The 13,664-nt window shown below is 27.6% G+C and overlaps 1 long non-coding RNA gene across 3 annotated transcripts in view; it reads left to right on the top strand.

Moving 5' to 3' along the window:
- The window catches only part of LOC107451974 (ubiquitin carboxyl-terminal hydrolase 34), a 93,049-nt gene that overhangs the window by 30,893 nt on the left and 48,492 nt on the right, over positions 1 to 13,664 (top strand). For all 3 annotated transcript variants that reach the window (XR_015432386.1, XR_015432387.1, XR_015432388.1), the window contains 4 exons: positions 675 to 792; positions 2,635 to 2,723; positions 5,364 to 5,462; positions 12,164 to 12,299. This is a non-coding gene — a long non-coding RNA (ubiquitin carboxyl-terminal hydrolase 34). The remainder of the gene's footprint in view (positions 1 to 674; positions 793 to 2,634; positions 2,724 to 5,363; positions 5,463 to 12,163; positions 12,300 to 13,664) is intronic.

The raw sequence follows: 13,664 nt of genomic DNA, 5'->3' as shown, positions 1-13,664 counted from the left end.
ATTTAGAAAACATAACAATTTAATAGAAATAAAAAGGATAGAAGGATATAGCAGTTTTATTGACATGACTCGTGAGAGCTGCCTTCGCGCAGAGGTCTCCGGAATGCATGTGAATAAGAAAAAGATTGTTCTATGGTATTGAAACCTACATATATATATTAAACAGCTATTTTTAAAAATTGGTTTATATTTTGTAATTTTTGCTTAAGAATTATTTCTTCTTAGGAAAATAGTTTGAAACACAGATAAAATCTAAAACAATATTGCATGACATTTTATAAGACTAAAAAGGATATTTTTGAAGTAGCTTCTTTAGTATCTGCGCCATATCAGTTGAGTTCTATGAAATTGTCTTTGTAAAGTTCAAGAGTTAGTTAATTTAATATGAAAATTTTCTTTCTTTTCACAAAAAAAAATTGTGTGCTGCTTCTGTAGAAATTTTTTTTCTGACCTTGGATCAACTATTTTAAGTAAGATATATCTTAACTTTATAAATGCAGTTTATTTTTAGTTAATTTGGAAACTTTTCATTTTTTTGGAAATAATGTTTGTAGTAGTTTTAAATTAAAGAAAAGTAGTTTTGCTTTATTTTACTCATTGTTAAATGTGTGATTCGTTTTTTTTAAGGACAGATTGATGAATTTCTTACCATTTTAAAACTTATTAATTTTCAGGGAATAATTCAAAAGTACGAATTGCATGGAATGATACTCTTGAAAATCTTCTCACCGCTTAGTCATAAAATAACTGTGAATTTAGAAGATAATTTAAAACAAGGTGACGTAATGAAAGGTAATTTTTATTTTAGCAAAATTTTTTAGCTTGTTGTTTTTATATTTTTTAAAAATTTTGCAGGATTATTTTTTTTGATTAATATTCTTATTTATTTACTGTTCTATTATTTATAAGTAACAAACTTTTTAAAAAAAAAGAAATTTGTAATTTCTTATATTCATAGTTTGTGTCTGTATGAAATTATAAATAACTATAATTAATTCTTTAACTGTTTAACATTTGTTTTAGATTAATTTAAGTGTTTTTTTATGAATGAATAATTCTTTTCATTGATAAATATTTGAATGCTTGTTTCTTTTGAAGTAAACACTTGTAATAATTTTTTTTGTTTTTAATGCATTATTAATACATTATGGTTATGCACAGGGTGCATAGCGTTTCTAAAAAGGGCTTATTTTTGATTTACGTTTTTTGAAAGCCCTTAAAGGTTCTTTTTTATTCAGGATATGTAAAAAGAGCTTAATTTTCTGTCTTTTAAAAAAGATTTTTTTTTTTTTTTGCCGTGTTGTTTGTCATTCTAAATTGCAAAAATAAATGATTTTTTTTTTTCAATTTTCTCTGCAATATTTATCAGAACCTGGTTATTTTATCATGAAAACCTGGTTATTTTATCATAAACAATAGAAAAAATAATTGTTACTACTGCACAGATCCTAATTATGTTTTTTTTTCTGAAAATGATTAAAAATATTTTTTGAGTGATAAAAAAGTACTTAAAAGGTGTTTATTTTTGCTGAAAAGTGTGACTGCGCACCCTGTATGTCTTCAGCAGAAAATCAGTTTGAATTTTATTTGATTTCGGTTTAATTTTTATTACATTATCTGCACAAAACTAAAAATATTCGAATGTAAAATTCAAATTAAAATATAAAAATTTTGATATCATTTTAATATTCTCTGTTAGAAGTTGTATTAAATTTGAAAAATTGTTTACATTCCTTTGAATTAAGCTGTTTTTATAATAGGAATGTGACATGATGAATAATAAGATAGATTTAATTTTATTTTCACATCTAATAAATTTACTGTTAAAAAATAAAGTATATTAAATTAATAACAAATAATATTTCTACAGCCAATGAATAATATTTAAGTGTACTAAAATACTGAGACTTTCATGAAATTAAAATTTTAGCATGCAGTTTCATAAACTATTAAATATTTTTGAGAATACTATTTATAGTTTCAACTTATTTTTAGTTTCTTTGATTATACTATTGATGATTTCTACATCAGTGCGTTATAAATCAATTTAACATATGGAATATTTTCTTAAATTTTGTTTAATATTTTTTTTTTAAATTTCTATATTTTATAATATATTTCTTCTAACTATTTTTTACTAGACTTTGAGACTTCACCCCTTGCTTATTATAATCATAAACCCCCGAGTTTGATTCGCAGTCATAATTTTTTTTCTCACTAAACATTCACATCAGAATCAACAAGGCACTGTGCCACAATAGAATTAATTTTGCAAACATTTAATATTTTAGTCACCTGTATAACGAAAATAATTATTTGTTTCTTATTCCCTTTTGATCTCTACCTAATTATACCAATTTAGTTTTGTGAAAAAGAGTTTGATCTATAATACTATCTTTCTATAAAAGATTATTCATTCTACCTTTTATGTTATAATCATATAGTTGATTGTGATTTTACTTTTTATATTTTACTTCTATGAAGCTTTTTTAATAGACTTAAATCATAATCTTAAAAATTGCAATATTTTCTAGCTTTATTGCATTATTTAGATATCCTATCTTTTATGTGCTGATAATATGTAATGGTTTATAATTGTTTGAAATTGTTAATGATTGTTAATTTTTTTTTCAGGTCAAAGCAATAACTTATTATTCCACGACTAGTGCATCATTTGTGCCATTTAGACTGCTTTCGATTGTTGAAGATGTGGATAAGAACAGGTGACTTTCTTTTTTCTTAACTGCTGAGTATTATTAAATTTGTTATTTAAAGGAGTTTTTTTTTAAATATGAGTTTCTTATGATAATTTTAATTTAAAATTCGGTTTGTAATAACATTGCTTTTTTTTTTAATAATTATAATCTGAATTGATTATTCATTTTTAATCCAAAAAAGAACATGCATTTTATAACTATTTTTGTTTATACAAGTTAAATGTTTTATTAACTTGGATTATTGCATTGACTATTCATTTTTTATTAACTTGCAAGCTAACTTTAGATACTATAGCCTATTTTAGAGCTTAGCAAATATGCCAATTTTAGCATAATTTACACTGCATGTCAATTTTCTTAAAAATTTATTTTAAGATTTAATATTATGGATGTAAACATAGTCTAGTCACTAATGTTTGATATTTTTCTTAATATAACTATGCAGAATGCAAATTGATTTTATGATCTTTTAATTCTTTTTCATATTATTCTGTAACTACTACTATATTGCAATGCAATACAAAAAAGCTAGCTGTTTTTTTTTGTTTTTTTTTCGAAAATTAAATGAAGTAAAATAAGGATTTTTTTAAAGAAATATTTATAAAAATAGCTGTATTTTTTATTTATGTATTTTACTTGCAATAGGTAAGATAAATAATCTATTATTGATAATTCTTCTAATGAGTGATTTATATGTATAAAAAAATGACTGCCTGGTTTCCAAATCTTTCTAAATATTTAAAGTAGCCAAATCGAATCTCATAAAATTCAAGATCAAATATTCCTTAAAACATTAATATAACATCCAAAATAGACTTCTATACACGCCAATAACATCACAGTTAACTCACTGAGTAAAATATTATTCATTTTATTAATGGCAGGTAAGTTTTTACCTCACAAAAAATGAAATTAGTCGGAACAAGCAAAATACAATTGTATTTTGCAGAAGCTTTTCATCAACTCAGGGTTACAAATTGCAATCAACCTGTAGTTACTCATATTGTTATTGCCTAAAAGAAATTTTTGAATGTACATGATAGCAATAAATAATATATATTCTGAAATCTATTAACAATAAGAAATTCTTTTTAATTCATTATTTTGGTTTTATCACAAGTTTTCATTGCAATATTTTTTAATTACAGTCGGACTTCTTTTTAACGAACTTCCATTTTGCGAATTTCTCTGTTTTGGGATTTTTTTCTTCAAGAAACTAAGAACATTTTGGAAATTTCTTGGTAAAATAACTTCCAAATAGAAGTGAATTTTCTATTTAACGAACTTTTCTTTGAGATCCACGTGTTTGAAATGTTCTGAAATATTCAGAACATTTCAAACTTGTTCACGCATTTTATGAAGGAAATGACCTTGAATTGATTTTCGCAGCCACATAACTTTTAGAAAAAGCAGCAAAATCCCTTTTTGTTTGCATTTCAAGCAAAAAACTCAGACTAGATTAACGGGTTTTATCAGTATTAAACTTAAGAACGCATGTGGTGATGTATGTTTAAAATTACTTTTATAATAAATGCAGCTATAATTTTATACATAAATTTAGCATTTTTTTTAGTTGAAAATGTATGTAGCATGTACTGAATAATGCTTTGCTCTATTCTTGCTTTCATGCAGATTTCTTTTATGCTGAAGATTTATAAAATAAATAGTAGATACTAGTTTACAAGATAAAGGTGTGGCCATTTCTATTTTAATTTAGTGTTTATGATTTTATAACCTGTTTTGTGCTGTTTATGTATTTCAAAAGGTGATTATCTATTTAGCTAATTTTCCTTGTATTAAATTTATTCTCGGGATTTAGCGACTTTGTTAAATAGAGGTCCGACTGTAATGTAATGATAGTACACACTGATTGTGCTTGTTAACCCTTTCAGATTGCTTCGCTATTTGAGCTGATTTTACTCGCTCATTAAATACTAGTTCCTTGTAGTACTTTTTAATTCTTTCTTAGAAATTTTGTAAAAGCTTTAATTTCCAACTTCTTGGTAAACTACTTAGTGGTACTGAAATACTACCAAGTAGTTTTTCCGTACTACTACTTGGGAATTAGATTTGGACTGGATAATTCAATGAATTTTTCTATGTACACAAAAATTAAAATTCAATGTTTGGAGTTGCAACAGATTAACATATTGGACACCGTATGGCATTGATGAATACCTCAGCTCATAGATTAAATAAGACAGTGTGACTCTTTATTAGAATATTTTTCTTTCGTGTACAAACTATTAAGTGATCTGCATAGATTATGCAGCATCATGAAGACTCAAAGAAAAGTCTTAATTATATTGTAACCTGTGTATATTAGGAAACAAAATTAAAACACAAGTATAGCTCAGTTTGCTGGTTTACATTGAAAGTTAGCTTTTAACTTTTTACTTCTTCCCAACTATAGATCAGTTTCTTTCAGTGTTTTGTTGCCAATGAGAAAAAAGTTTCATGAACTTAGTGATAGCATGCATGTAGTGTTATAAATAAATTATTTCTGTCATACAAGAAAAATTACCTTTGATTAACTAAACATTAAATTTTGAAAGTTGGTTAATCTGATGTTTATTCGATTCATTTTAAATTAATTAATACAAAAAAATATATATTTGAAATTGTAAACATATTTTTTTTCTATAGGGATTGTGATTTAACTCTACAATTGTCTTGTCATTTGCCATCTAACATGGAAGCATTGAATGCTGTACTACATATACCTGTGCCATCTACTACTAGAAAGTATTTATTTGTTAAATATTAATAATCTATAATTTATATCATAATCCAATAGCTTCAATTGTAATTTCAAAATGAACATATATCTCTGTCTTTGTTCCTTATTATTTTATTTTCCTGATTAAGTTAAAATAATTTATTTTACCACTATCTTACTAACTTAATTTTTTTCAATCAATAATTTATATTACTTTTAAATTACTTATATACAATATGCTTCTGATTTGTAATTATTTTAATAAATTAAGATCTAAAAATAGACAAGGTTTAAAGTACTCATAATTTTTTCTTTAATTTTAAAGTATTTATCTTAAACTGCTGTGTTTAAGAAAAAAAAACAAAAAAACAATTGGAGTATATTGGAAGTGACAACTATAGTAACAGCTGAAATAGAGATCGAAAGTTCTAATCTATTCAGTTGGTTGACTTTCTTTTAAATTAATGCATTTTCTATTGTTAGTCATCAATTTTCGAAAAGTGCTAGACATTGATTTACACATTTTGGTTGAAAACATGAAATAGGTCAAAGTAATAACAAGATTTCTACATTTTTAAATTATGAGTGTCAAATGAAAGATTGTGATGGCATCATATGATCTCTTTTTTTTGTAAGGAGAACTTGTATGTGTGTTAATTTTGTTTACTTCCCCGTGGCAGAATCGAGGTGACAAGGCGACACTGTCGTTGGACACAAAATTTTTCCTTTGGGAAGTAAAAAATTTTCGTTTTCTTTCCTGCAAAAATTTTCGATCAATTTTTTTTAATGTAGTTATTACTATCGATTTCCACAGTTATTAAAATCCTATATTTTTAATACGATATTATTTATTACAACAACTGAATCTCAAAATAAAATATTCGCCTTTAGTAACCTCTTTTTGAAGAGTCTGATTCAAGTGATTTTGTCATAAATTTTTTTTTGGTAGTTACTGCAACTGATTTCACGATTATTCTAATGTCATGATTTACAAAATGCAAAAGGAAATAATTGGTGTGTTTTCCCAATACAAAATCCTAGAATTTCATCTAAAATATTAAATGTTCAAATAAAAAGTTATGTAATTTTATTTTTACCAGAAGTTTTTTTTTGTTGAAGTTGATGATTTTGTTACTTTAAATTAGTAACATGTATATTTTTTATTTTTAAAAGTATCTTGCAGAAAGATATTAGTATTATAGAGGAATGTTGCAAAAAAACCCCAAAAAATTCTGCCACAGGGGTTTACTTATTGATGAAGACATTTTTTTAAATATATAGTGAGCTTGTAATTTATTTTTAAAAACTTGATTATAAATTTGCAAAGGAATTTTGCTATCTGATGCAATCTTAGTATTTAAAGTAAACAATATTGGATTATTGGTGCTTTTGCACATTTCTTCCCCTCCAATTTTTATTTAGCAAATAATTGCACGATGAATCTATTAAGACATAAAATGTATTGCACTTGTCGGAAGCAGCGCACCATATCTAGTGAAACTACTGTAGTCGCTAAATTTTTTTTGTAGTTTGTTGTGTAGTGTGATACTGTTATACAAAAGTAGGATAGTGACATGGTACATAGCGTTTTTAAAAAGTACTTAAAGGTGCTTATTTTTTATTTTCGTTACCTAAAACCCCTTAAGGGTGCTTTTGTCATTGGGTGTTTTTAAAAAGTGCTTAACTTTCCCTTTTCGAAAATGAGACCATCGGTCCATAGCGTATGAAAGCGCCAATCATTTTACATGTTTTATGTAATACTTGAGGGTCTGCATGTGTGTCTACTGAGCTAGGATCGGTGAGATTATTGCACTCTCGTTTGCAACTCTTTGCAAGATATTCTTAATTTCAGTCTTCATTTTTCACCCTCTGATATCGTACCGAAAAATATCTCGATCATTTTATAATAGCTAATAAAATCAAGAAAAGAGTTCTTTGTCAGAAACTAGTTATTTTATCATGATCATCTTAAGTCTTTGAAAATTATTTTGCATTTTGTTACCTAATGCAATTAGTGCTTTAAAATATTTTTGAGTTCTTAAAAAGTACTTGAAAGGTGCTTATTTTTTGTTGAAATACTTGGCTACGAACCCTGAGTGAGTAATGCGATACAAAAAAAAAGTAATTTGTTGCGATTCTTGGCAACTACTTTTAATGTTAGTTTAGAAAAGAAACACAGTTCAAATGTTACTGGTTTTTCAAATTTATGGTGGCAAATCTTAACAGGTTAATCAATGGATGCAAAGAAAATGACCCTGTGGCTGCAGCTGAGCGTTAACATTGATTTAAGCTTGCCATTACGAAAAATAGATAGTTAATCACAACTTCATAAGCGAATGCATACTCGTAAAGCATTGATAATATTTTAAACAAACAGAACGTATTTTCGATGTACCTAATTTCTTAGATGAAATAAAATAGCCTAGAACAATTAAAAAACTGATAATTTCGCATATCTTAAATTAAATATTCGCTGTCGGAAAAGGATAAAATATTGAAACGAACAATTTTGATAAAAGTGTTTTGGAATAACAAACTCGCTCTTGTAACAGTTTTTGATTGACTGAACAAATTTTTAAACTTAATTTACGAATTTCGTTACGAACTATTAGCTTATTGTGGGGATTTAATCTCTCATGTCAACACGACAAAAAATTTCGTTAGTCCACCCATAAAAAATGGGAAAAGAGCCTCAACAGAAACAGGTTTCAACTGATTTTTGTCCTAAGAACCAAAAGTTTAAATGTTAATCAGCCAAAAAATAGTTATGGTCCAGTTGTGTTTCTAGTTAAATTATGATGTAAAACACCCTATGCTATTCCACCATATTTAAGATTATTGTAGGAAATCGTTAACCTTCCGAACAATTTTTAATCCAAAACGAATTTGGGCTAAAATGTAAAGTGGGCAAATACAAAATTAAATTTTGCTTCAAAACATTGCCCATTTAAGGAAATTGTTAGCTCGCGTTGACATCAAAACTTTTAACTAACTTATTACTAAAGCAAAATTAATGATCAAAATAGGTTTTAGATAATTTTTAGCCCAATTTAGAAAGTCATTAGCCCAACAAAAAGTTTTATAAATCACCCAACAAAAAAAGAATTATGACTGAAATGAGTTCTTGAATCAGAAGTTGTAATTATGCATCTCGAAAATCGTGAATTAATTACAAATTTTCGTAAGTGCGTTCGTCTGTAAAAGTTATGTTAAATATTTGTAAATCTAAGTTGAAAGTTTTGAAGATGTTCATCAATGATTTTGTTTGTTAAAATAAGTTCATTACAAAGTAGCTATAAGAAAGTAACACACATTCCTTAGCTGAACAAACAAAGATATTGAAAGGAATATTGGTATGAGTTCTGCCACTCTACGCGTGGTGCATGCTGACCACCTGCGGGTTTACTCATCAAAAAAAAATTTCTTGACCGTTGAAAAATAAGTGAGAAGCTTTATCTGATTTCTGACCAAATAACAAGTTTGAATTTAAGCTCAAAACTTTAGTCTAATTTTGGGAACTCGTTTGCTCAAAACAATATTTTCGTTAGCCCTTCCACCAAAAAAAAGTTACGTCTTAAAAAGGTTTTAGCCAATTTCTTTGAAAAGAAAAATAACCGAATTTTGCCTTCAAACATTATCTTATTGATGAACGTCGTAAACACCTCTAAACTTATATTTTAACCTCTCTCCAATATATGAATTTTGCCTTCTTAATTTGTGTTATAGCTTTAAGCTTAATGAATGAATGGGGAACTTTGATGTTGAAAAATTGACCCTTATTAAATGCCGCTTTAGCTAAGTTATCAGCTTTTTCGTTTCCATCGTTATTATGTACTTTAATCCATGAGATTTGGAGGCCATTAGTAATATTAAGTAGATTTTGGATGTCCTGTATAATTTGATGAGTGTTGTTATAATTCTTAAGTGCTATTATTGTGTTGAAATGCTGTCTGACCATATTGTAGTTTGACTTGCGATTTGTTGTTTTATGGCGTGAGTGATGGCTTCCTTTAATGCTATTGCTTCAACCTGGAATATAGCGTTGTAGTAATTAAATTTCAAATGTGTGGTTGATGTGATTATGCCATCTTCATATTGGTACAGTTGCAGCACCCATTCCATCACTCTTCTTGGATCCATCTGTGAATATATTTATTTTTCTTGCTAATCGGGCTTGTTTAATGAAAATTAAGTTTATAAAAATGAGAGTCAAACCTCTCATGATGGTTAACCATATAGTATTAAAGTAGCACTTTCCATCATGGAATGATGGAAGTTTGCTGGCATATCAAAAACCATGAACGCACAATGGAAAATGTTGGATGATGGTGACCATCGAATGATGTTGGACCCTCATGAATCGCACTGAACCCAGCAAAAACCATCAAAATGTTTTGATAGGACCATCAATAATTTTGACTTGGGGTATGAATAGATTTTTGAAGGTCAGACTCTTGAATTTTAACTAATGTTCATCTCTAAACATTTGGCGAATGAAACAGGTTTAAAATTAGAGTTTTAGCAACCCTATATAGTTATAGCAACCCTTAAAGATTAAACCACCACATGTAGTCAATATTAGCAACCTCGTGTGCTTTATATTGTAATAAAATAAAGGAGAGAACTTTCCATGATTTGAAGTTCGGCAAAAAAATCTAGAACATAATAAATATTTCTATTACTTGTATTCATACTTAAAAAACAATAAGACAGCTAGTATTTGTATCTGTAGAAAAAACAGTTAGTAATGAAAATTTGATACACAATCTGATTTTAATGGTGATGAATTCAAGTTCATGTACTCATTTATTATTTTCAGAAAATCCAGCAACAAATCATGTAGGTTGAATTTCGTAGTTTCACTACTATCGTTTCTTAGTGTTTTAAAAATAATAGGTTACAATCAATACAGTAATCATATCATGAAATTTTTGAATGGCAAATCGGGAGGGATCATTTAGCAACTTACAATTTTTTATTTCCATTTCTTTAATATTATTGAAATCCTACTTTACTGTTATTTGACATAGAAATTCTCGAAATAAATTAAAAATCTTAATAAAATATGATTGCTATTACAAAAGAATTCTGACTAACTGATGCTTTTTAATTTTTTTTTAATACAACACTACTATTTATTGATATTAATCTATTAGGAATTGTTTAGTGTTGTATTAATTAAATTGTGATAAAAACTTTTAAGTCTGTGTTCTAAATAAAATAACTAGGAAATGAAAAATAGCATATTATAAGTATATAATAGTATATTATTCTCAAGAAACAGTGTCCCAGACCCCTATCTTGAAATAGATTCTTATAAATTCGAAACAGTAAGGAGTTTTACTTACTTAGGATCAATTATTACTATTGACAATAGAATGACTCCTGAAATAAAAAACCGTCTCGATCTGGCCAATAATCAAAATTCTTAACATAATGCAGCTACTAATACTACTTGCAGTTACTAATTACATTATACTGGGCGGTGTAAATAAAAGCAATAACTGGAGAAGGAGAACTTTGAACTGTACAAGATTTATAAACTTCCTGGTATTATTAAATGCATAAAAGTAAATTGAGTTGAATTGTATGGCCCTTATGATGCGAATGAGTGATGACAATACAATAAAAAAGATATTGCTTTTTAGACCCACTGGAACAGGAAAGCGGGGAAGACGTATTTTGAGATGGGCTGATGCGGTGGAGTCTGATTTTCTTGCAATTAATGAAAAGAATTGGAGATCGAAAATTAATCGGAAGTCGATATGGAGAAATCTTCAGAGGAAGGCATTGGCCCACATTGGGCTGTCTGGCCAACTATGATGATGATAGTATATTAGAGTATACTATGAGGATCACTATTGCGTGATTGCGGCTACCCCCCAGATTTTAAGAGAAAAATTCTTTTATGTAAAAAAATCCATGTTTATTCATACGTTATAAAGTGCGTTTTTGTGTTTGATTTCGTAACTTAACAGTTAGCCCTAATTAGCGAAGTTGTTCATTAGAGCGAAAGTTATACAGGTTGTATTTTTGCTCACTGTGCATACATCTGTTTGAGTTGTTTATATGTAGAGGTAGACAAATTTATTACATTTTTTAGCGTAGCATAAGCTGTTCAATTTTTTTTTCCGTTTGTAATTTATTGTCAGTCCCACAAACCTCAAAGTTTAAACTTCATTTATATGTATGAGAAATTGCATGTTCTAAAGACATCTCAATTTATAAGCTGATACTTTAAATATTTTTTGATTAATATCAAAAAAATGCATTAGTATCAAAGTGTTTTCATTATTTTGTCCAGCCCCTGTACTTAATGTAATCTATTTATTAAACATTTTTGTTACTATCAAAAAAAAAATTTTTCTGAAAACACAGAATTTCTCTAGTAACTGGAGGATATGCTTATAATGTACAAAAAAATTTGAAGGTCCTACTGTTTCAATGCTCAGTTCCTGTAAATAATAACTTCTGAAAAAGCGCAATTTAATGAATTATTTCAATCAATATAATTCAAAAAACATAAATGATATTTCTACACACAATTCCTATTTGAAAGGCAAAGCCATGATAGTTCCAAGTTTATTTTTAATATTAAATTTTAGTACAATTTGTCAATTACTTAATTATTAAAATATTTTGCAATGAAAAATAATAGTTGGAATAAAGTATGTGTTTTTTAAAGTAATGTGAATAATATAGCAACAAGGTGTTTGCTTATTTCTAGGTTTTCGAAGAAGTCCAATAAGTTCTTATTATTTGTATGATTGTGTGACAACAGCCTCGGCGGTGGTCTACTCAGTGCCAAAAACTCCTTGAATCCGGACAGCAGGCATCTGATCTGTGACTTCGGAAAGCTTTCGGTACGTCCTCTTAACTCTCAGATTTAGGATCAGCGGTCAGAAAAACTATATTATTTTTGTAGTTTATCAGAACTGCGCCTACTTTGTTGCAAATGTAGTTAACTACAACAATTTTTTTTTAAATGTAGTGACTACAAAGTACTTTTAAATTGTAGTAACTACTTCACTACTTTAAGGATACGAATTTTCCTAGAGAACTTAATATACACCTATATTTAAAATGGTTTTGAATAACAAATTGGCTTATGGGTGATTCTTTGGAAACATGACTATTCGGAGAAAAAAAAAATTCTTCAAATTTAAAGTCTTCAAAATAATCTAATTTTTCTTTTGTATATTTATTTAGTTACATTTATTAATATCTTGCATACAGCTGTGTAGTTAATTGACATTTGCTCAAGAAGAAAAAAATAGAAATTTACCAAATTTTGAATGCCAGGTAAATGACATATTAACTTAGAAGTTAATAAAACAGTCATTTTGAGCTAATAGTAAGTAACTCAACTTACGAAACTAAAAAACAACAAAGTTGAGATGTTAATTTTAACATTTTATGTAAATAAATTCAAAAAATAATTATTGTGAAGAATTTGAAGTAAGCGAAATATTTTATATGCTCTTCTTCTTAATTGAATATTTCTTAATTGAAATATTTTATATGCTCTTCGGGAGATTCGGAAGCTATTAATATATCGTCTATGAAAGCGTAAACGCCTTCCAAGCCTCTAGTTACTTCGTCAATAAAGCGTTGGAAAGTACTGGCTGCATTGCAAAGTCCGAATTGCATACGAGTACTTTCGAATAATCCGAAAGGAGTTATTATTGCAGTTTTATGTACATCTTCATGGGCTATAGGTATTTGATGGAAAGCTCGAATTAAATCAATGTGAGAAAATATTTTAGTTCCATGTAGTTCACTAGTAAAATCCATAATATTTGGAATTGGATATTTATCTTTAACAGTTTGAGCGTTTAAAGCTCGATAATCACCTACTGGACGCCAGTCCAAACTATTTTTCTTGGGAACTAAATGTAAAGGTGATGAAAAATTACTTTTGGAAGGGCGCATGTGGCCTAAATCTAACATATGTTGAAATTCCATTTTTGCTATTTTTAGCCTATCGGGCGCTAGACGCCGAGGTTTAGCAAAAACTGGGGAACCAAAAGTTTCTATATGATGTACAACATTATGCTTAACAATTTGGTCTGAGCAAATAGGTTTCGTTATTTCAGGATATTCGTTTAACAATTTTTCATAAAAATTTTCACCAAGAACAGTTTTAATTGAAATAATGTCAGAAGTTTTAAAAATACAATGAGAATTTAAATTAGTAGTAATATCATTTAAGCAACGTTTTATAATAT

This window comes from Parasteatoda tepidariorum, chromosome 3 (assembly GCF_982258835.1).
Source record: "Parasteatoda tepidariorum strain Cologne lab strain chromosome 3, Ptep-v5.0, whole genome shotgun sequence".
In the NCBI taxonomy this organism is placed as follows: Eukaryota; Metazoa; Arthropoda; class Arachnida; order Araneae; family Theridiidae; genus Parasteatoda; species Parasteatoda tepidariorum.
This window is presented reverse-complemented; position numbering and strand designations above follow the sequence as displayed.